Source organism: Molothrus ater, chromosome 14 (assembly GCF_012460135.2).
Source record: "Molothrus ater isolate BHLD 08-10-18 breed brown headed cowbird chromosome 14, BPBGC_Mater_1.1, whole genome shotgun sequence".
NCBI lineage: Eukaryota > Metazoa > Chordata > Aves > Passeriformes > Icteridae > Molothrus > Molothrus ater.
The window spans coordinates 19,662,737-19,686,991 of NC_050491.2; the positions used below are offsets into that span (position 1 = coordinate 19,662,737).

Sequence of the window (24,255 nt, forward strand, 5' to 3'; positions counted from 1 at the left end):
TTACAGGACATCCCAATGACATAAAAGGTTACAGATCTGGCACCTTCATTCGCCTTCCTTTGTACCTTGTGTTGAAGTCTGGAGGCAGGCTGAAGGACAAGGACTGGCACCAGCAGATCACTCTGGTAGTGAAGAGCGTTTGGGATTCCCAGCAAGCTCTCCAGGAACAGGCTCTGCCTGGCCTGCCCTGTGTACACAGGCCCCTTTTGGAAGTCATTTCAATGTTGGAATGTCATCTGAAAGTGGCTTTGCATTTTTTAACAACTCCTGCCCAATTGCATGTATTTATTTCAAGCCTGCCCAATGTCTGCTATTTACAAATACTGCCATATATTTAAAACCAAGTCACTCCCAATTAGCTCAAGTGTTTAAGAAAATCATCATATATTCTGAATGATGAAAGATCACAGAAGGAGGTCTCCTAATGGATGGCAGGTGTGGGAATGAAAGCATCTAAAGACTGTGAGCCAAAATCTAAGAAGGCACAGAATATCATAATTCACTTTAAATTACACCTAGGTCACAAAGTTAAATAAGACCTTTGGCTCAGAAAATATTTTAAACTACCACCATTTTTAGAATAGAAAAACAAAAAAACAGCCCCCAAAATGCTGATTCTTTATAACAAGATATGCAAAGTCAGCTATATATGGACGATAAATATAAAATAAATAATAAATATAAAATTAATAAACATAAGATTGAAAACACAGATATTTTTGCCTCTGCTTTCAGGCAGCTATAAAGAGCCTTGATAAGCTCTAGTCATCCACAAAGATCTCCTCCTTCTGTTTTGTTAGAAAACACTGAAAACCAGCCAGGCTAACTCACATTTGAAAGTTTGCATCCACTACACATTGTAGTAACAAAACTACTTTTAGGATCTTCCAACACATACAATAACACAAAATAATCTTTGTCACAAAAATAGTAGAGTAAGATGAACAGATTAGCTGGATGAAGCTCTCCAACCTGGACTCTCATTTGACAGCCCAGGAATATTGCACAGACCAAGGTGATGCTGTTCAGTTACTGTGGTGAATGCTGGCACTGAGCTGTACCACAGCAAGATTTCTTTTCTTCCAAAACTCCCAAGTCGAGTGATTAAGCAGTAAATTTTCTGTTTGTAAATGTTCTTACAGTTACTGTGAAAGCGGGGAAAATTAAAACTTGAAGATGCTCGAACAGTTAGAAACAATTACCAGATGAGGTCCGAGGGCAGAGACAGGGGAAAGGATCAGTCCCTCCAGAGGCAGGACAGGGAGCAGGGAGCAGAGGACGGGCAGCCCTGGGCGCTGAGCACTGGCAGCAGGGCAGGGAACTCTGGCCCTCTGGCAGCCCCCTCCATCCACCCACCGCCTCTGGCAGTGCACACACGGCCTCCAGGCACACAACTGACCCCTAACTGAGTTCCATGACATGACTGAAGCTCGTGCCAACGTTCTGTGCCCCCTGCCCATACCCAGGCACAGACTTTGCATGTGCAAAGGGAGGAGCCACATACATGCTTTTTATTTCCTAAGAGCTGCACCACAAATTCCACAATGCACTCATTTCATACAATCTCAGGGTATTTGTCAAATGAGATAATACTATGCAGAGCCAGAAATGGTATGAAAACCACAGGTAGAAAGAGATATAATTCACATTTCTAGTAGTGGATCAGTTGCACTGGAATATGTTTTTCATCAGAACTTGGTACCAAAGCGACTGTGGCAGCTGATCACACAGAGATAGTGCTGTGTTTTAGTATCCTTTTGAGAAAAAACACCATTTCAAAGGGAGTTCTCTTTCTCCTTAGGACAAAAATCAAAGCAGCCCCAGCCCTTACCCAAGCTCCCCACGGTCACCTCCAGGGCTCCGACATCCGAGCTCCTGCAGGACACAGCCCTCACCCTGCTCTGCTGAGCTGGCTTTGGGCAAGGCAGGATTAGGGCAAGGCAGAAGCTGCACCTTCTTGTGTGCAGCCAGAGCAGAGCCTGAGCAGCTCCTGAGCACCCCTGACACCCCTCACTCACCGAGCAGCGCCAGGGGTGATCCCAAAGGGAGCGGGGGCTTCTCCACCTGGGGCTTACACAAACTTTAGTGACCTCCCACTCCTCAAAAAGGAGCCTAGAGGCACATTAAGCCACACGCAGTATAGCTTGTTTGCATTGATTTGCATTCCTTCAGTCATTCCCTGCAACTATCTAAGTAATTTTAAAAAGAGAAAGACAGAACAAAACCTGTGTTGTATGTTAGATTCTGCCCTCTGATTCTGGAAGCACTTCTCACCACAGCAGTTAAAAGCAATAATGTGAAAAGTCTGTCACTTCTATTTTCACAACATGATTAGAAATCTCTGAAGTTTTGGATATTTTTTTCCCAACCAAAATGCTTATGTACTGATCAGAGGAGGTCCAAGTTATGCTGTGAGAAGCCATGGTGTATGCTCCAGGCCTAACTGAAGAGGTGAGGGATGCAACCAGCAGGTGAAACCCCAGAGTTGTTCACCTCTAGGATTATCTTCAGCCTGGCATATTGATTTCTCTGTTTCAAAATAATTTAAAAGCTGTAAGTACAATTTTCAACAGACAAATATAAAACATAACTGTTTCATTTTTGTTTAATATTAGACTATCTTGTCTGTCTTTTGAATATTTGTTTCTCTCTTTAAAAATGGTGTTTTGCAGTTGTGATGGTTGTAAAGACTATTTGTAAATAAGAATGGATTGGCGGCAGATCACAAGCACCTCTGCTGCCGTTCATTGCTGTCCTCAAGCAGAGTCACCGGATCTTTCCATGCCACATCTGCTGAAGAAATGCTCCCAGGGGGAGCACAGCAGTAGATTAGAGTCACACCAGCCTTGATTTGCAAATTCTAGTGTAAATCAGAGCCACATGAGGGCATGTTAAAAGCTCCATTTCCTTCTAGGGGAAAAAAAATTAAAATAGTAGAGTGGCTGGTCAGAACATCCACAGTAATGTTTTCAAGTCAAATAAAAAAAAACACATTAGAAATAAAAGTGCTCAGAGTTCCTAATCTGTATCTTGTAATAAGCTGAGAGGAGCATTAAGCATTGCCCTGAGAAATACTCTTCCAACCTTACGGCAAATCCTTCTGGCCCTGCTACATGAGGTACACAGAATCTGGCTTCAGAGGTCACACATCTCCCAACAGTTCCCCCAGCTCTTTGAATCAACTGCAAATACACTGAAAAAAATCACTGCACTGACTTCAATACCTCCATAAGGCCCAGAAGCCCAGCTCTAAAAACCTTTGAAATAAATCGTGAACTTCAGCCCACACCCAGCTGACATCTGAACCACTGAAAACCTGCTCCAATTACACCCCAGCTCGGCAGCCAGACAAGGCAGCTGTAAGAGTGTATTAGCCTTCTGCTGTCACACCCAAACCATCTGAAGTGAAGTCAGCAGCCCTTAAATCACAAGAAGGGAGGCAGCACTTTCAGTTCCCAGCAAGTCAGAGATGCAGATAAAACTTCAGCCTTAAAACAAAAAGTTGGGTCTTACCTGGGGGTCACCTTCACTGAAGAGGACAAATTGCAATAGTTTTGTCACCCAGAGGCTGTGACAGGGTTTGATGCTCGCAGGCCCAGCTCAAAAGATGCATGAAGAGGCATTACCAGTGCAAGCCAGCTGCAGCCCCAGCCTGCTCCCCTCTCAGACACCGGCCCGTGCAAGCTGCCCTCCCACCCCAGCTCGGGATGCAGCAGGGTGATGCTGAGTTCATCCTTCTGCTGTTTGCCAGGCAAACAAAGATTCCCTTTGATTTTAAATTACTTACAGTTTTCAATGAGACTGAAGCAACTGGCTAGGATCAGATTTTATAAGCAGCATCACGGCATTAATACACTGACTAAATAAAATAAATGCAAGAAACCATCTTGGTTTGGCTACTAAGAGAGAATCTGTCTGCAGCAACATTTGCAAAGTACTTTATTTCTTCTCCTTTGGTACTGATGTACCCTTTCAGGAGCTGTAAGGTTCAGAAAGCCACACACCATCACAGTGCTGCTATTAGCGTGCCCCGCGCTGAGAACCCCAGTGATTGTCACCTTTGTGCCAAGTGCTCTGAGTCAGATCCCTCTGACCTCCAGCGTGGGGCAGAGGATGGCAGTTTCTGGAGAGCGCCGTGGCTGGTGTGTCACCCAAGCAGAAGATGCTGCCTCGTGCCTCAGAGAAGGCCCAGGAGCCTTTTCAAAGCACCCATGTAAAGCAGAGGAATTCCTGTGTCTTCTCTCTTGCTGTGTCCCTCTACAGCTGGCTAAGAAAAAGGTCTTGCAGGATGTTCTTGGGCATTTTCCCAGCCCTGACAGGAGTATCATGATGAGCTCCACTCAGTTCTTCACCAATCTCTCTTCCAACCCACCAAAAATGAGGTACACCTATAGGTGCTGCAAAATCAGCCATGCTGCATCTCATGATGACTCCAATCCAGCTGTGCAGTGCCCAAATCCCAACCCTTAAATTCCACTTCAAAGAAACCAGGATTCACATTGAAAAGCATGCACAAAAAGTACATGAAGTGAAAAGATATGCACACCACTTTCCTTTGCTCACACCACAAATTACACCAGCCCCAGCAGTTCCTGGTCCAACTCTGCAACACTTACTATTTGTACAAATAGATCTCTGTCACTTATCAGTCAAACAATCGCAGCAAATCTGTTAAAGCCCCAAAAGGCCAAGACTGCAGGAGCACAGAGAAAGCCACCACCATGCTCATCTTCATCTCATGTCTGCAAGCAGACGCAGAGTGCAGAGCTGGAAACGCCTCCCTGGGAGGGCTGGTGTCCTTAACTCACTGATGATACAAATGTCATTATCTGCAATTCAATCAAAAAGCAATCAAGACCTGTTTATTAGTGTATTTTTAAAAGGCATTTAGAGCATAGGTTGGACACTTATTGAATTGAACTAATAAATAAGATTACAAGAATCAAATAACTGCTCTTGGAAAACAGCACTTTCTGTGGCAAGGAGCGATTTACAATCATTACCAATTTGAAAAGGAATGAAAAGATAAAAGGAAATCATCAGTGGAAAAAGGAGCAGCCATCCATTTATTTTTACTTTTTAAAGAGGATTTGCTATGAGTGTGTAAACACCACACAGGATCCCAGGATGGCAGTATTTCTCACTGGCGCAGGACTGGTCTCCTCAGTCTCCAAAACTGCTTCTAATATTCTTCTTGTTTGGATTGAAACTTGACCCACACCTTCCATTCATGTTTTGTTCACATATACCTTTTATGCTGGATGACTTTACTCGTCTTCATCACCTTGGCAAGGCAAAAGGGAAACATTTTTAAAAGCTGTGGCATTACTCAAGCTGTGAGGTGGGAAACTCAAGAGAAACAACATCTTAAAACATTCTGCACGGGGGCAAGTAAAACGTCAATAAGGAAATACCATAGGCTGTTTTTAACTTGCTGAAAGTGTGAGACAGCTGTTAATTTCCTGATCACTCATGTGGAAATGGTAACAATAATTAAGAGCAAAGACTAATCACCAAATCAAAGCAAATATTAAATAAGCAAACTTGTTTTCTCGCCCCAAATCCAGCGTGCAAATGAGAAGTGGCAGTCAAAAGTTTAGTCTTTAGATAATGAAAAAGTACATAAAAAGAAAAGAAAGATCCAGTTTATGGCTGCATCGTGTTAGAACATCAGCAGTGGGAGTTATGGGAACAGTTGGAGCCACGTGGTCAAGGCTGGAATAAAAAACAGAGAATGACATTAAAGTCAGAAATAAATTGTGTATGAAAATAGAAAGTGTACAAGGGAAAAGCAAATCCTGCCCTTTGCTCATATCCGATCCTGAGAAAATGTCACTGCTGTGATGACAGTGAGGGCTGTGTGGTCCTGGCTGCCCCCTGAAGGCTTGCGCTCCATTTCCTGTCCTCCCTCAGAGCTTGATTGGGCTGAGGGCTATCCAGGAGGGCATTAAAGCCAGAGATCAGATAAATACACGACCCCTCTTTGCAGATGAGGTGTGCAGCCCCGCGGGAAGAGGCAGGGAGGGAGCAGCGGGACAGGCGCAGTGCTGGAGCCGAGCGATGAGCACGGAGCCAGGGAGCTCCATTAGAGCTCATGCCCATGGCTGTTGCTGACCATAAATGCTGGGGTCTGCCTTAGGGCCCTGGAGCTCCCCTGTGCCCAGGACCGATCCCACCCTGCCTGGGCAGGCAGCTCCAAAGGGCCCCACGCAAGAGCACCAGCAGCGCCCCAGCACCATCTGCTCCAGCACACGGCCCCAGCCTGCTCCTCTCCTCAGACCCCTTAAAAACACATTCTGCAGGCACAGAGAAAATGGGTATTTCTCCTCTACACTGTACCAGAAACTGCAAGGGAGCATCTGACCAAAAAAGCAGAGAGAACTGGGATCTCACCCGTTTTTATAAATGGATGAGAGGAGCAAAGGACAGAGCCAGACTCTTCTCCATGGTGTCTAGTGAAAAAAGACAGGCAGTGTCTTTCAAATACAGCCATGTCCAAAATACAGCAAATATCACTTAAACATAAGAAACCTTTATGTAAGAGTGATTGATCACTGGAACAGGACACCTAAACAAGAGAACTCTCCTCATCCTTGGAGATACTACAAACCCAACTGGACATGATCCTGGGCAACCTGCTCCCATTTACCCTCCCCTGAGCAGGGATGTTGGATGATATGATCTCCAGAGACCTCTTCCAACATCAAATATTCTTCTACTTGAATGGAACTTCACTACAAGAAAATTTAAAAAAAATAAAAAGCCCTCAAACTCTATCTTAGTGACAGAAAGACCAAAATGCAATTCACCAGACATCACTTTATTCAGGATATTTTTTTTGGAACAGCACACATTTTACTGCACACTTGGGAAGTTCTCTGGAAAAGCAACAAAAGCTGTCTTTCCAAGCACATGATTAGAAAGGCAGATATTAACCCAAATGCTTCCTAATGGAAACCAATGTGTTCTAAGCAGATGAGACCGGGGAAAAAAGGTTCTTCCAAACCTTGTGATGAAACTTTCCAAGTTTAGGTTTGCATCCACATTTTGGCATTTGAACCTAGTTTAATTACTGATTCCAAAGGACAGTTTTCTAAATATTCATCTTTTGGCTACATCCCCACTATCTCTATTCTTTCTTTCTCTCTATCTCATAGATATCATCTCATATCTATCACAAAATCTGTGAGGAACAGCTTTGGTTAAAAACAAAAAGATAAAAAATTCTGATGGTTAATTAAGAACATAATGAAAGTCTTATGTAAAAACCTCTTTTTGTATCCTATAAAATGAGGGGAAAATTGGTTTTTTATTATTTATATCCACAAATTCCTACTGCATTTTTCAGTCCATCCTAGAAGACCAGAGAACACATGGATCCTGTTTTTCTGCAAAATACAGTGGGCTCTTTTTGTTAAAGCAGTCACTGAAAGCTGCTACTCTTTTACTTCAAACAAACAAAAAAACCCCCAAACTAAACAAAAACACCAGCAAATAACACCAGCCCGTCTCAGATAACTATCTTAGACACAGAAACTTCTGTGAATAAGGTAATAGTTGTATTGCAGAGAGACGTGGCTAAGGAAAATAGGTCAAATTTTTTGCTTGACTTCAACCAGGTCCAAGGACCTCTTAATAAACTGAGAGCAATATTTCATTTCTCTCAGCCTCCTCTCACTTTGAGAAGCAGAGACTTTTCACTCATATCATCAGAGTGGCACAAACACCAGGGAGAACCACATGGGAAATAAAAGAGCAAAGCTTTGAGTGATGTCACTACACAGAAAATTTTTATCTGGAAAAGTGAATAAGGAATTCCAGCAACGGCCCAAGTTCACTTCAATGAATTCCAAAAATATTTGTATAATTTTTAACACCTTTTGAAGAGCAGCCACTACAAAGAAGATGATTGTACAGATGTGTTTACAAAGAAAGGTGGTTATTTTGAACGATTTTGAGCTCTTTTAACAAGTAAGCCAAATATTTTTAAATGGTCCCATATTCAGACAGTTCCAGTGAGCTCCATAACTTCTCCCAGGGTGAGGCCTCAGACCCAGCTTCTCATGAACTCACTGCATGAGTTTGATTCTTTTGTTAAAGTCAGGGTGCAAGAATATCCTCAAATAACTGTGACATCTGTAGGAAATACAGAAAGATATATTTCCATGCACTAAAATGAAGCATTGGTAAATGGTTTAATGAATCAATTATATTTCAAAATGGACTTCTGTTTTGTTTTCCATTTCCTCCCCTTGTAAACGGCGTGCCAACTCCAATACTTCACTCAATAAATGATTACTAAATGAGTAATCATTTATTGAGGGCAGTTACAGGCACGTTGGTCTCTATGACAGGCCATACATAATCACCATAGAAATATATAATTACACCTGTCAACCTCATCTCATGCAACTGATTCAATAACTAACAATGTCAGCAGCGGGCTAAGCTTAGAGGTCTCACTGTGTGAAAATACTCATACATGGCTAAACATCTTGGTATTTTAATTGCCTGTCATAGTGCCAAGGTTCTATATTGTACCTATCTCCACAGCAACAGGCTGGAATGAGTCAAGCACATTTAATAACTGCAAAAAGGTGAATTTATAAGCTTGCAGTTACTTTACAGCTCTCACAGACAGTGCAAGGTATTCTGAAGACATCTGGAGATGTAGTTGCATTTGAGAGAACAAGTTCAATTTGCAAAAAAACCTTCTTCTCTGCGTGGACTGTATGTGCACACTCATGTGAAATAGAACTCATCATAGAAATCTGAAAATTGTTTCTAATTACAGCCCCTGGAGAGGTCAGCTCCTGCCTGGAAGTGTACACACGCCCAGTGTGACAGGACATTTCATCTCAACACACCAGGACTGGCTGGGAAAAAACTAAGGACTTAATCACGCCGTGTTTGTCCATCTCATATTCTGAATTACTGGCAGGCGAGGCTGCACTGAGAGGCTGCGCTGTGCCCAAGGGCTAAACCCCAGGCCAGCACAGCAGCAGGAGCAGCCAGCCCTGCTGCCCTCGCTGCTAATTGCACATGGCCATGACAAGGGCAACGTCCCTGGGGCTGAGCTCTGAGCAGAGCAGCACCAGACTCCCTGGGTCACCAGAGCTGCCAGCACAGCCCCACGGGGCGCTGAAAGACAAGCGGATACTGGGAGCCCGTGGCAGAGAGAATGAACTCTTCAGGAAATGGATCTGAGGCAACAAAACATCCGTCTAGGAAAAAAATCATGTGGAAAATGAGAAGGTAAACAGGCAGAAGAACTGCTCCACTCATTGGCAATGGGCAGTTCTGGAGGCTTCCACACTCTAGGACTTTAAAATCAACAAATGTAAATTCTGTCCACATTCTCTCTAGCACAGAAAAACCTTCACCTGGGTGAAATTTCTATGCAAAAAGTTAAGTTGCTTTCAAGCAATTTGTAAGCTCAAATGTGAATGAACAAAAAGTAAACAACATCACTGAGGAAATCCTTTTACTCACCAGCAAAGCCACAGAACACAAGTGGGTGAGAATGCACAGATGTTTAATTGAAATGAAGTGACACATCTCTACAACCTTACTTACTCTGTAGACTTGTCAGGCTATATTCTTCCCCTCTGATGACTGGCCTTCTTCAATTCTTCTGTGTTTTGGCTGAGTTCAGCTTTCTTTCTTAAATATCACCATGAACTGGAACTCTTAAACATAAGAGAAAAGGTGCAACTCCAAAGTCACTACAGAAAAAAGAAAAAGCAGTGGTAGTTTTCACCTACAAACAAATACTTTTCAGTCAAATGATCAAGAAGAGCATAGCATGGCAGAAAGATCAACCCTGACTTCTTCCTGCATGGTTTGGTGTTGCATGATCACAGGAAGGGGATGGAGGGCAGATGTTAAAGCCTATGAATACAGAACACAGGAAAATAGGAAAATAAAATTCACTTTGCCTTCTTGCTTTAATCTACTGTAAATAAAACACCTCCAAATGGAAAACAGCTAATGGCAAACACCATTTTTAAAAAATGGAGTTATTATGGAACTCATCTCCAAAGACAGGATTTTATAAAACAAAAGAGAAATTAAACCCTGTAAAGACTAGCAGAACCTACTGTTTTCAAACTTAGGTCTGAAAAGGAGAATAAGCCTGGTAGTGCCAGGCAAAGGAGCCCTTCTGTTGAAAACTGGAGCAGCAGAACATTTGTTCATAGCAACGTTCAATGCCAGACTGAAGTGGGATTTCTCAAATTAATCTTAAAGCTTTGAGACATTTTCAGAGCTTTTGGAAGGAGATTCTTCCTACACAAGTCAGGACCCACACAGGCACCCTGACCTCAGCAAGTGCTGTCTCCCTAAGGAGCACACAGGTCGGTTGGGAGCAAGGAGAAGCTGGCGGGGTCGGGGGCAGCTGGGACCCAGAGCACACAGCACAGGGGTCCCGTGGGTGCTTGGTCACCTGGCCGAGCCCAGGCTCAGCACGAGGGGCGCTGCCACCATCCCTCTGCTGAGGGGTGACCGGGGCTGTCTCCTGCCTCCAACGCAGCCCAGAACACCCCCACACACAGCACAGATCCTTTGCTGAAAAACCAACATCCAAGCTGCTTCCACTGCCTGTGCTGGAAGTAACACTGACCCGAGGGGAAAAATCCTCAGCAAAAGGCAGCCAGTGGTGCCTGTGCAGGCACAAGGATGTGGAGACCCAGATTTTCAGCTGGCAGAAATCACCCTCACCCTGCTGGAGGAAACAGCAGCTGTGCTGGTTGTCGCTGTTGAGGAGCAAGCCTGGAGCACACACAACCCAGAGGCAGGCACACATTTCCCTCCCTGCATTTTGGGGTAGGTGCAGTTACCATCACACACCGGCCAAGCTTTCTTGGAGCTGCTCCAGAACATCAATCTAGCATGTTTTCAAGCTTATCCTTGGAGAGCTCAGCTGGCCAGAAGACTTCCCAAACGATGTATTTTCCATATCCTTTCAAAGCGGAGAGGCCAGAATAAGAATCAGCTCAAAGAATTTTAGAAAGTCTTTTATACTCATTGTAGTACTTGAGAAACAGCAAGGGTATCACAGTTCTAAGTGGTTCGTAGTATAGATGATACACAAAGTTACATTCTAAAAGCCTTTCATCCACACACAGCTACTACTGTTTTCTCTACCCATTCTGCCACAAAACTCCAAACCAAGGACACTTCATAAAATCTTTATCCTTTTTCATATCAGCGTTTGCAAGGGAAGGTTGTCAAATTTGCAAGAACTGCTCTTCTGATCAACTTAGTTTATTTTTGGTTTTGCTAATTAGCTCATTTTTCCCTTGCAGCCAAAGTAAAGCAAAAGGAATAGATATTGTTCCTTTATAAACAATGAAAATATAAAAACCTAAAGTTCAAAATAATGATTATTAGAACTCGTTTGAAGTAGGTTTTTCTGAAGGTAATGGCACATTTCAAGCACTGTAAGCTCGCAGGTGAGCAGCTGAAGGAAGCAGAGCCCAGAGCTGGCCTGGCTCAGAAAGCTGCCGTGTGGGAGGGTGACAGCAGCTCAGGGCAGGGCGAGGCAGATCAGCTGCCTGATCTCCAGGAGCACAAAGCCAGGTCACACCAGCCAAGGACCGGCCCCAAGAGCTGCAGCTGAATTTTCAAGCCTCAGACAAGGCCTAATTCACCTCCCATTAAAGTCAATAAAAGCCTCCCATTGATTACAGCAGTGGCTGGATCAGGGCCATACTGATGTTTACTGGGAGCCAGATACAAGGTCTGATTACTTTTATACTGTTACACATCAGATCCTTATTCACTCCATTATTTATGGGCTTGCAAACAAGCAAGAAATTCTGATCACACAGTCATACAGACTCCATTTGCATCCTTGATTGGCATGATGAGAGCTCAGAGAAGGGTTTGAATATGTATTACACGGAGCAGCAGTGCACAGAACCTGCAGGATGCAGTAAAGCAATCAGGCAGCATAAAGAAATTGAAATGGAATTCCTTGGAGAAAGGGATCATTAAGTGCTTAACAAGCATCACTCCGTTATATCTGTTTTAGTGATGTTAGCATAATTTTAATTGTTACCAACCAATCTGTTTTGATAGCTTTGGAGTTATCAAGATGCTAAAAATTTTACGGTGACATCTGAACAATCAGGAAGATTAGCTGCAAAGCCCTCTACCCAGTAGCCCAGTGCCTGTGAATAGACAAAAAGGGGGATCTATTTTCTGTGTGGAACAAAGACAAGACAGAAAGATCAACACAATTAAATATTAAACAGAAGTAATTACATAGGCAGCTAAGTAATAACTAAAACACCCTGTATTTTATTATGCATTTCCAACTAGCCAATTAAATTATACAATATTGTGAATGTGCCTGGCATATCCTGCTGCCTGGTAGGTCATTTAGCCAAGTTTTACTTCTAGTATGGATAATCTTGCTAAAATTTATACTGAGCCAAGGAAACATGCAAGATAGAGGGTTCTACTTTGTCCTCAGCTGACAAAAAGCTGTTGTCCTTTCTAAGAAGTCCAAAAGTCCTCGAGTTCTGTCTGATGCCAGTGGGCTGCCAGATGCAGTTTCAGAGCCATCTGAGGTAGATAACCTAAGAAATGACAAGTGTGTCAGTTTGCAGCCTCAGCCTCACCTACGAGCCCCTCGGCATGGACACCCTCTGGAGCCAGGGCTCCTGCAGTCAGTGCATGCCAGGCACAGAATGTACCGGAGCCACACGGAACCTCAATGGGCTCTTGCTTTAAAATGACACACCTGCTACAAGTGTTTGCTGAATCAGGGCCACATAGGCTATTTGCAAGTGGTCTGTAATTAAATGCAAACTAGTGCTCCCAGCAGAACAGTAGCAACTAATAACGATGATGATAAAGCTAAATATTATCCAGAAGAGAGGCAAAGGACATAATTTTTGCCAAATGAAATATGGCAACACTAGGGTTTTAATATGCTTGTAAGAAAAGCTTGCAAAATCTTTGGCAGCATAAGACTGAGCCTTCCATCTGGATAAATAAGGATCCAGGCTGAAATCTGACAAGTTTTTGATTTCTTTAGGGAAAAACTCAGAACCTAGCAGCATATACTGCCCTTCAATCAAATGATACTGCTATTTAACAATTGCCACCTTAACAGCTCATCTCTCTGATGAAACTGTAACTGGTTGTAGTTATTCAACTCATGCCCATAAATGAGTATTGGAAAATAATCTCTCTCAGGAAAAAATTGTATTCTTTACCTATGAGGAGAAATAATAATCTTGAGATTTGGGGTTAATCTGATTAGTCAGGACATTGTCAGAACCAGGATGGCAGGGCTTAGAAGTGCCCTGCTAAATCAGGGTCACACTAAGATACCAGAGGATCTGGCTTTGTTAAGCTCATCGAGGTCAGGCACGGGCCTTTGAGCCGGTCCCACAAAGCCCCCAGCCCCTTCTGAGGGGGCTGCCACAGGCAGGGCACAGGTAGAGAGCAGACGCTCCAGTCTGGGCACTCAGCATCAGCCTCGCCTCTGATTCCGAAGGCTCAGGAGCTGCCAGCTCCGTACTCATCAGGGAAGGCACTTCCACCTGAGCTGCAGGCGCGTGCTCACTTCAAACAGCCATCACAACAGGGCCACCACGCAAGGGCAAGGGTTCAGGGAGGGCTGCTGCGCCACACGTTCCCCGAGATCCTCGCAGGGAAATCTCTTCTGCTGGGCACGTGCAGCAGCTCCTGTCCTTCCTGCAGATGGTGGACATCAAGGGACTCTGCCGAGGTGACAGAGCTTGCTCTGCAGACTGGCACTGCACCTCTCCACTGGTGATGGGGCCCTGAGGAAAGAAACTATCAAATGCTATGAAGATTGTCACTAAGATTTCCCTTTTTTTCAAGTTCAGGCAGTGATGTTTCTTTCTTTCACAGTCACAGGTCAAAGTTCTGATTCCTGCTGCCAAAGAGAGGAGGGCAGTGTGATGGGTTAGACCCTGGTAAATCCATCTGTGACACAAGATTGTTTTCCAGCCCTCTGTGGGTATATTCAGGAACTTTACTGTAAGAGTTTTCAGGCAATTTCACAGGCACTGACACTGGGCAATAGACAACACCAAAACACCAGTCAGTGTCTGACTTACAGGGCTTGGTTCCCTCAAGAACATGTGCTAAACATATTACTTATAAATAATTGGATTCAAAAGGGTAGCAATAGCTTCATAAGCAAACAGAGCTTTAGAATAATTAGGAAAAATATTTTAAAATTATGCTGACGTACTACAAGAGGACTCGTCTTTGAACATCTAAGGAGAAAATTAACCAGTAATTAGGCAAGTTCCTTGATCCATCTAAAATAGTTCTGTGCTGCACCCCTGGCAGCAAACTGGAAGCACCAATAGCCTTGACAATGAGTGGAACTTTCAACAATAATTTTGTGCATTTGAGGAAAAATCTTTCAAAGGCTGAAATACCTACTTCAAATAATCCAGTGGAACATCAGGGTTAAAGATAAAGGATTTGGGATGCCACACATAACAGTAAAGCCCAGAGTTCTGAGAGTAGAGGTGTTTAGGCTCAGCTCCCGCAAATCTCATCCAAAGGGGGTAGAGACAACAGCCTAAAAAGAGCAGGTCTGGAGGGGAAGACTCCACCAGCAGCGTTTTCTCAGGGGCTCTCACAGCAAAGCCTGGCTGTGCTGACTCGTGTGGCACCTACCTGGCGTTTTTCCTGACATATTCCTGGAGATGGAAGGGGGCCCAAGGGCTGTGCAAAGACCATACTGTCACTCCAGGACAAGGAGTGCAGCGTTTGCTGTCTGCATTAGTAAGAGAAACTCAGGACCTGAAACTGCTTCCTGGATGTGGGGGTATTTTAGAAGCTTTTTCTTGAGTCATATTTCTTATAACAATTTTGCAGCTACTCCAAATCACAAACACTTGAGCCAAATCTCAAGAGTGCCATTCGAAAAATGAAACCTCTTTAATCTTTTCAGGGAGATAATCAACTTAAGTGGTTAATAACTTCATTGTTTTAGAGGAAACTGGTAAGTACTTGTATTCTGAGAAAGCTTCAGAGCAAAGACACTAGGTAGAAAGAATAAAACCAAAACCAAAAGAGTGAAATTATCCAGTCTTGGTGTTAAAAGCCTGAAACATTTTAAAGATTAAATAAGTATTTCGTGTTACTATTTTTAGCTAAAGAAAAACAGCATTGTCCCTATTAGACATTTCAATTTACTTGAAATAATTGCGCCTCGGTAGCTTACAAAGGAGTGATTACATACAATGTGACAATTGTGTTACTTACTACCCTTGACATCACTTCAGTGAGGGTCGCTCTAGTTAAATATTTCATTTGCTATAATGTCCATCTTCATCAAGCTATTTTTGAAGCAAACTGAAAAATCTTCAAATCTTTGTTTCTTTGTCTTTGTAAGAAGAGGGCCCTGTTCATTGTTCCCTTTAATACTTAGCAAATTGCCAGAGCAATTCACAAAACCCTTAAAAGAAAAGGGCATGCTGGAGAAATTCAAAGTAACTCATGGAAAATGTCCTTTTCTCATTTTCTTAGTCTTTTCCACTGTCAAATACCCTGCCTAAGTCCAGTCTGTCAGAGAGGCAAAGATGCTTTATTAACAGTATCCTCATAAATATTCTGCGCTTGAATGAACAAGATGAAGGATACTTGACATTTAAATGTTTCTTACAACTTCATTTATAAAGCAATTCTCTGATATCAAAGCATGCCTCCATAGTTACACATGAAAAAAATTACAGCCTTCTTAGACTCCTCCATAAGTGTCTTACCATCAGAGATACAGCACCATTTTCTTAAACCCATAAAGAACTGAGTTCTGTTTGCCAAATCAGAACCACCCGGGTAACACTGCTGAGAAGGACACATCACTAAGCTTCAGTGTCTGTAACTTACCTACAAACCTTCACCACAGAAGCAGGTTTCTGTCCTGGGAAGACTGAGAGCTGGAAATTATGGCATTGCATGGGGTACTGGGGAGTGGAGGAAACATTGCAGTGAAGTCACACATCAGGCACCTCCTCTGCACTCTCAGTCTGATCTGCATCGCTGCCTACAGAAGCTGAGGAGAGACAGGAAAACTCAGAGGCCTCCCCACCCTGCAGAGGTGTCTCCAGAGCAGCAGGGCAAGAACATTTCCAGGTCAAAAGCAAGAACTCCAAAGCCAGCAGCTTTCCAACAAGTGGTTTGTACATGTACCAGAGGCTGATACTGATCCCCACAAAACCTGAATTCTCATTAACACTTCCATTACTTTTTCTATAGATTGGAGATCTTCTTAAGTACTCTGAGACAAAGAAAAAATAATCATTTTTAAAATGCACTGCATAAGTATTAGTTGGTTGTTATCATTATTATTATTAATAGTACTGTGTCTTCATATGGTAAATATTACTTCCTGCTTCTCCCATCAGCATGAAATAAGCCCCCTATGGAAATGTCATTGTGCAGATCTCAGCACAGGCAGGCTGACCTGAGTCCTCAGGAATTAATGCACAGCTTTAAAGAAAGTCACACCAGAAGCATACATTACTTTATGGGTTTCTCTGTAAAATAACCTATCCCTCTTTGAGGCATGATTTAAAGACAGAGCCTGCAGGACATAAATCACAGCTGCTAAAAATACAAACCCCTTTAAGACATCACTCCTTAACAGCATCAAAATCTTCACAGGAAAAGACACCTGCCCCAGCAACAGGGAATAATCACCTTCTCCAAAGCACGTGTTGGATGCCTGCTGGAGTTAGCAGGTTCACAGTGCCAAGTTTTCCTTTGGAAGAGAAGACAAGTTTCAAAATGCAAACCAAAAACCCGTATTTCCTCAAAAAAAAAAAAAGGAGCTACTTTTCCAAAGGGTGAAGTGTATTACAGAGAAAAAGGTGCACAAAGGTCTCACACAACTCCCTGGGAAAGGCTGTCCCATTCTTGCACCCCAGTTAGCAATGCAGTCAAGCCAGGACATGGGAACTGGCTGCTAAGAGCCACCCTCGCTTAGTGGCTTCACTACCCCAAACTACTGGTAAGAGACAGATTCAGAGAGTTAATTTTATGTAAGAGGTCTTTCTCCAAGTTCCTTTTGGTGATGCACCAGATCATCAGGTCTTTGAAGCAATAAATAATTTTGATTTCATTTTCTTTCCCTTCCTACCAAAGTAACAATGCCATCATACTTAGGCCATTTTCTTTGGTTAACAAGACTTTCCAGCCACCATGAAAAATGTTAAAATGTTGATAGTTTCATCCCAAATTGGAATAAACTGTCTACAATTTACCTTATTTTTTCAAATGGACACTTTACCAGACTTTTGATGAGCTTACAACACATTGCTTCCAAGTCTTTCTTTGCTCATCCCATCTACACTCTACTTAACATTAGAATAATTTTACAGAGTACAATCCATGTGCATCCACAGGGCACAGAAACGTTGAGCAGAAAGAGCACAGTTTGAAAAAAACCCCACAGATTTTGTCAAACCAATATCATCTTACCACAAAATGCCTGACACATTTTGCTGGTAATACCAAACCCAATAAAGTGAATGTTCTCATATATTAGTGTAAGAACTGGACAGCATACAACTCAAAGCAGAGAGCAGATCTGGCAGCAGCTTTCTCCTCCCCTCCAAAGTGACCTGGGTTACACAGGGCTCTGCTCTGTACAGGCTCTGACAAATATTCACCTTTCAGCCCCCTGGCCTCCAACACTTCCAGAGATGGCTCAGCCACAGCTTCTCAGGCCAGCATGTTCCAGTGCCTCAGCACCCTCACAGCTTCAAACTTTCCCTCCTCTTGCCCTTTACTGAAAGGCTTTAAATTCCAAAACAATGATCCAATTATTAAAGAGAAAAAAAATTACATCATCCAGAAAAAAAAAAAAAGAAAAAAGAAGAATCTCAGTTTGAAGTGAAGGCGGATTATCCTTGACTAAGGCTGGCCCAGTGCAGAAGCTTGTGCCTGAGCCTGGCAGCTCTGATGATGAAAGGAAAGTTACTTGCAATACCTATCTTGGACCATGAATGACATTCCTTTCTCTACAAATTTCCCCACCCACATGGCAAATGTTGCATTAGCAGATGTTCATGGACACTGTAAAATAGGTGGCTTTTCCCATATATTTTTGGTGCTTTTGTGTGGTGTTTTTCTGTTTCTTCATTTTTGCAATTAAACTGCTTGACTTCAGAAGTTATTGGCACACAAAGTGCAGCAGAAGAGATAACAAAGCCCACAACAACCACATGAGGCAAAATAAAAACAAACAAACAAATAAATAAAAGCTCGCTGTATTTCGATTTCCCAGCTGGAAGTGAGAAGGATATTGGGAATGCTCATGAAAACATAACTAAAGATAAGAACAGTCATCCAAAAATGCGTGTCTCAGAAAAAATACCCTAAAGATCCTATTAAAATATTCTGGATAATAGGTAACCGTCAGGCTTTACCCATGAGCAGCACTAATCCTGGCAGGCATCCTGCCCTCAGCCATCCCAGAGGATGTTCCTCCTGTGCACACAGAGCTTCCTCTGGAAATGCTAGCCAGGTCCCAGCAGCAGTGAAATTACCCTGTCAACAGGGCTCCTTCACAGGGCTGCAGTATCTCGCTGACAAAGCTCTCATGCTCCACAGCCCCACTCCTGTCTGATTGTCATCATCTCAGAAATCTCTGCAATATGCTCCTGGAAGGGGCATGACATAAAGCAAATGGAACCAAGCCTTGGATGGGGAATTGTCCCAGGAAGCATCCATGCTAGACATTGTACAATCCTGAACCAGATGCTTCTCAAAAATGTTATCCTAGTGGCACAATTCACCTCATTCCCATCTCTCATTTAAGACCTCACACTTACAAAGTCTACAGAACAAGGCACATGCCCTTCTGATATGTCAGGGACTTTTTTTGCCTTGTGGAAGCTTCCCTGCTGAATACTCCCATGTATCCAAAAGTAGACCTTATCCCCTTTTAAAGAGGCTAAGGAGGGAAAAGAGGATAGACAAATATTTTCATGAGAAAGAATTTCTTCTGTATGCCTTCGTCTCCTGCCAACATCCCAGGTATACCAGCCCCATTTCCCCTTGGACTAGGCAATAAAGACAGTTGAAGTCTTCAACCTAACAACAGTGTCCTTACTTGCTCACCATGCCTGAACATGCAAGAAAGGAATAAAAAGGAGGAGGGAGAAAAGATGAGAGGTGGTTGCTGGAACAACATCTGCTACATCTAGGAACAGAAAGCAAGCGCACAGAAATTAGGGCCATATACACACATTCAACAACCAAATATGTAAGCATGGAAAAACCATCAGGATTTCACAAGTTAGGATTCTCCTGCTCTTTTACACCTTATTATTGTTACCTAACTGGATGGGGTCTCTGCAAGGAACAAGCCCAAGATGTACCAATATCGAGGTTAGGGACAAAAGCCCACTTTGGCTGCAGCAGGGCAGTCCAGCACCTGCAGCAGCACAAGCACAGCTCAGTGTGAATGAGCACCCGCCCAGGCTGAGGGCTGCAGGCAGCCTGAGTCATCTTTCCACAGCACTTCCCTTGCAAAATAAAATGTGGCAACATCCTCCTTGGAAAGTGCAGTGCCTGACACCCCTACCCAGATAAGAGAGCACAGAGAGCAGCTTATCTCACCACCCTTCACCAAGCCCTGAAACAGATACAGTGCTTTTAAAGCACTTAGCACTGCCCCTCCAGACACCACTGCCACTCTAAACCCAACACTTCAGCTCAAGTTCACATCACTCCCTAAGAACTGTACCTAGCCTGCAGCAGAGAGCTACCAAAGTGTTCTTAGCCATTCCCTGCTCCCACGCTCCCTCCTCAAATTAAAAGGCTGTGGCAAACATGGAATACAAACAAATTCCCCGTGTTCAGTGGCACACACCACATTTCTGTCCATTATTAGATGTGACAAACACGAGAGGGGGCAGAGCAAAGGGCAGGGCACTCAGCGATCTTGTCATACAGAACTTCTCAAACATGCTCAGAGCAGTGTGGGATTACTCAAGGCTTCCCATGCGGTGGGTCAGCAGCACCAGGCGTGCAGCAAAACAGCTTCCTGGGAAACCCAGACAGAGCAAGGGGAAAAAACAGCCCTGTGCACATCCTGTCAGGCACCTGGCACACACCAGTGTGTCCTTCAGGGACTGTTCACCACTTTGGTCTCTTCTACTATCACCTTTTACACTAAACCCAGCCCACTGAGAGATTTTGTCAGGTGCAGAAAGAGGTCAGGCTAATGCCAAGAATTTGGGGACAGAAAAACCTTGAGCTCTCCCACTCTTTTCCATCACATGTTCAAGGTAAGAAAACGCTGCTGGCACATCCCTTTAATGTCCTGCTCCCCAGGGCACACTGCAAGATGGCTTGTGCTGGGGCATTTCAGCCTTCAGAAGACAGAGAGCAATCCCTGAAGCACCACACTGCATGCAGCATCTCCCTCTACCAAACTGCCTTTCCTAGAAATGCTGCCCCAGGTCTGGTAAGTGCATGGAAATGAAGTCCTTGCCGTTCAAGAGGAAGGGAAGGCAGGCATCACTACCCCAGGCACACGTGGTTTCTCCAGACCTGGGTAGCCACCTCACACTGGGCTGATGTGCACTGTTTATTTTTCAAGCATCTTCAGAGAGCAGCTTTTCCTTGTGGCAGCTCTCCTGCACAGGCTCTGTTCTTATGCAGACAGAAGGCTGCACTGCTGCTGCCTTTTTGATCTTGGGGCCGAGGTGAGGGGGCCAGAGGAGGGGAATGCAGTGGGAATTCCTCCACCCTAATGCTATTGGTTTGCTTTTCAAGATGCTCAGCAGCACTGCACGAGACAATCCTGTGCAGCAGAGGCTCTCTTTAAGATGATACCCTCACTTTCTCGTGTGACCTTTATTCCCTGTTTGCTTTCCTGGGAGGGTGAGAAGGCTGTAACCGACCTGGAGCATCCCCGTCTCCAGGGCTGCTTTGGCTCACACAGCAGCATCTCCATCCTCACAACTGCTTCTCCTAGCAGATGTTAAATACAGAGCAAGGGGTGAAAACCCCTGGCACAGTGATGCTTGTGTGGGCACCTGCCCTCTCCCATGTGGCTCTTGCAGCTCCTAGCTCAGCCAAAGCAATGAATGAGGGTGCAGGATGGCACGGCTCTCCTCAAGAGCATTCTCCTTTTTGCTCCCTTGCTGGCACCTCCTTCCTCCCAGTTACGCCTTTCCCACCAGTTCCATCCAGGTGGCAGAGTCCAGAAACAATAACAGGGCTATTGAAATGGCTTTCTGCTAGAGAAACAGCAGCAGCAGCGGCTGCTGTCAAAAGAGAATCTACTCAAATTTTTCAGAGGTACTAGGAGAAAGCAAAGATAATCCAGCCACCAGCTTTAAAAGACACAGGAGAGGCCACTCACATAACCAGCTCACCTTACATGCTCCAGGAGAAGCCAACACATTACATTTCACTGACATTGCCTCCACCCACCGAAAAGGGCTGATGGCTGCTCAGGAGTCTGCCTTGGACTCAGCCTGTCTGCACTGGTATTGTGCTTTCAGAGCAGAGGAGGAAAACATCTTTGGAGATGCTGTGAGACAGAGCTGGACCTGAGGTCTTCCAGTTGCCTTCTAGAGATGGCACCAGGGTAGTCCATGAGGAAGAACAGTCAAACAGATGCTTGGACTTAGAATGGACAGGATAGAATCACTTCAAGAATTGTACATTGGGAGTTTTTGTATTACCACAAACATTAATTTCTACAACACTGACCAAGATTAGCACTAGTTTACAAACTCTTTTTCCTTTAATGTCTTCAAGTCCTCAAAATGTATATTTTTCCCATGAATTTTCAAATGCTCAATATTTTCATTGCAGATATTTCTAGAAAATTCACCACTAGCTCAGCATTTCCTATTAAATTATCATTGTGGCCATCCTTAGCAACTTTAACTTATGGAAACGGGTCAAACCACAAAAATTCACACCTACAGTTGTGCTGTATATAGATACCCAAGCAGACAGGAGCCACACCAAGCAATGTGTGGGAGGAAGTGGCCAGAGATGTTCGCAGAGTTATTGCCTCTTTTAGACACCAAGCAGAGATCTAAATAGATCCAACAAATGCAGCTGAAGGTCTGTGTGGCTTTATATGGGAATTTTGTGGTCATCAAAGCTTCAGATTAGCATTTCAAGGGGAAAGCAAAGTAATTATTATAGTTTGTTACTAATTTGCAAACAGCCCATTTCCCACCATACATATTAAGAGTATCCTGAAGACTTGTACAGCCTCAAGAGGAATAAAACCCATATTATAGTAATAATATGGGCAAATTACATGTAAAGCTGAGAGAAAATTAAGTTTTCAAATGCCGTATTAAAACATATGAGGAATCAGCCTCCCACCCAGCCAAATGTCAGGAGGGAAGAAAAGACTAATTCAGCCCCATTTTATACCCACGTGACCCAAAGGATGCTGGATGGAAAGGCCTCCTTGTACCAGCAGCACTGCACACTCCTGCAGTTTCATCCCAGTCTTGCAGCAGCTGGTGCTTCCAGGAAGCCTGAGAACCTGCAGGCACGTCACTCACCCAAATCTAGGCTCTGCACAAAGAAAGAACATGTACCATAAAAATAAGTTTCCAATTCTCAGTTGCAAATAAAACCTTGAAATAGGCAACATAGCTGGGCCAAAAAGCTCATAAACATGACAACACATCCAAAAATTAAAAAAAAAAGAAAAAAAAAACCCATCCTCATGAACTTTCTGAGGTATAACTCATGAATTTTGAGCACTTAAGGCTTGCAAAGATATACAAACTTCTTATAAAGATGCACAGCTAGGTCTCAGAATTCCCAGGTCACAGATAGCACCTGGACTCAACCAGAAAGTGGCTGGTTTTCAGCATCCACCTTAACCAAGTCACTGCCACTTTGGTTAAGTGCTGCTGTTGGCAGTCGAGGCCCTGGCACAAGTCCCTGGTTGAGCTATTCCCAGCAGGTATGGCATCCCAGCCCTTTCCCTGGAGAAGGAAAAGAGCCACTCATGTAAGACAGGGCTTTATCAGGGAGCAAGACTGGGAAAGCCCAACTGCAGCCAGGAATCCCATCTTCCTGAGTTTTTCAAAATGCAGCCACCTCTGGGGGAGACCCACAGATTCCTCCTCACAGCAAGTCTGATGAATAAGAGGAAGAGTTGATAAAGGTCTGTTTTACACAGAATTTCTGCACCCTAACATGTCCCTAGCCTACACTCTGTGTTTTCCAACAAAATCCCTTTTGTGCTTTCCCCCTGCTGCCACTCCTACAAGGAAGAGCTCCCAACAGCCACCTCCAAAGTGCCTTTGTTGTTTGTCTTCAAGACAGCCTTCAAAGTCTCCTGAACCACCATGCAAACAAACAGCTTGTCAGCACTTAAACAGCATCTTTCCTGAGAGACATCCATAGACCAGCCTCCTTATCAGTCCTCACACCCCTATCTGCAACCCCTTGTCTTGGGCTCACTTTGGAAGTGGTCTGAGGACAAAACCATTTTGTTTTGTTCCAATGCATTCCCTGACATCCTGGAGCACAACTAAGACTCTTTGGCCTCACAAACCAAGTAACAAATCCTAAGAAAATGAACCCATTAAGAGTTAACCTGAATGTGTGTAGATCCCCTGCATGTGTTATTAATAGGAACTGAGAAACTCTCTTGATTTCTTCTATTTTCACAGACACATTTTAGTTCCCCAACCGATCTATAACATGACTTCACAGAACCATAGAATGCATTAGGTTGGAAGGAACTTTAAAGATCATCTCGTTCCAACCCCCTGCCATGGGCAGGGACAGCTTTCACTATCCCAGGTTGTTCAGAGCTCCATCAACCTGGCCTTGAACACCTGCAGGGAAGGGGCAGCCAGCCTCTCTGAGCAGCTGTCCCTCACAGGAAGACTTTCTGCCCAAAATTCCATCTCAGCCAGCCCTCTGTCAGCTGGAAGCCATCTCCCTTTCCCTGTCACCTGCCTTCTGAAAAGTCCCTCTCCAGCTCTTTCGGCACTGGAAGAGGCTCTAAGGTCTCCTGGGGCCTTCTCTTCTCCAGGCTCAACAATCCCAACTCTCTCAGAGCTGGGAAACATTACCATGACCTTTCTAAAAGAAAAGAAAGAAAATAAATCTGGAATCACAAAAATAAACCATCTGGGCCAAATACTATACACAAGTGAACGACCCCGATACAGCTGCTTATTTATACTGATTTGTCTGCAGGAGCAGGACGTGGCTGCAAGAAAATCCATGCTTTATTTTGTCACC

The 24,255-nt window shown here is 43.9% G+C and overlaps 1 long non-coding RNA gene across 2 annotated transcripts; it reads right to left on the bottom strand.

Moving 5' to 3' along the window:
* Positions 1-3,815: 3,815 nt before the first annotated feature.
* Positions 3,816-22,522, bottom strand: LOC118698886 (uncharacterized). 2 transcript variants are annotated; one of them, XR_004981965.2, is made up of 3 exons: positions 22,421-22,522; positions 9,577-9,725; positions 3,816-5,715 (listed from the first exon to the last, which is right to left on the bottom strand). It is a non-coding gene; the product is annotated as an uncharacterized LOC118698886 (long non-coding RNA). The 2 variants fall into 2 exon arrangements; XR_004981963.2 differs by lacking the exon at positions 22,421-22,522 and having other exon boundaries at positions 9,577-12,182.
* Positions 22,523-24,255: the final 1,733 nt, after the last annotated feature.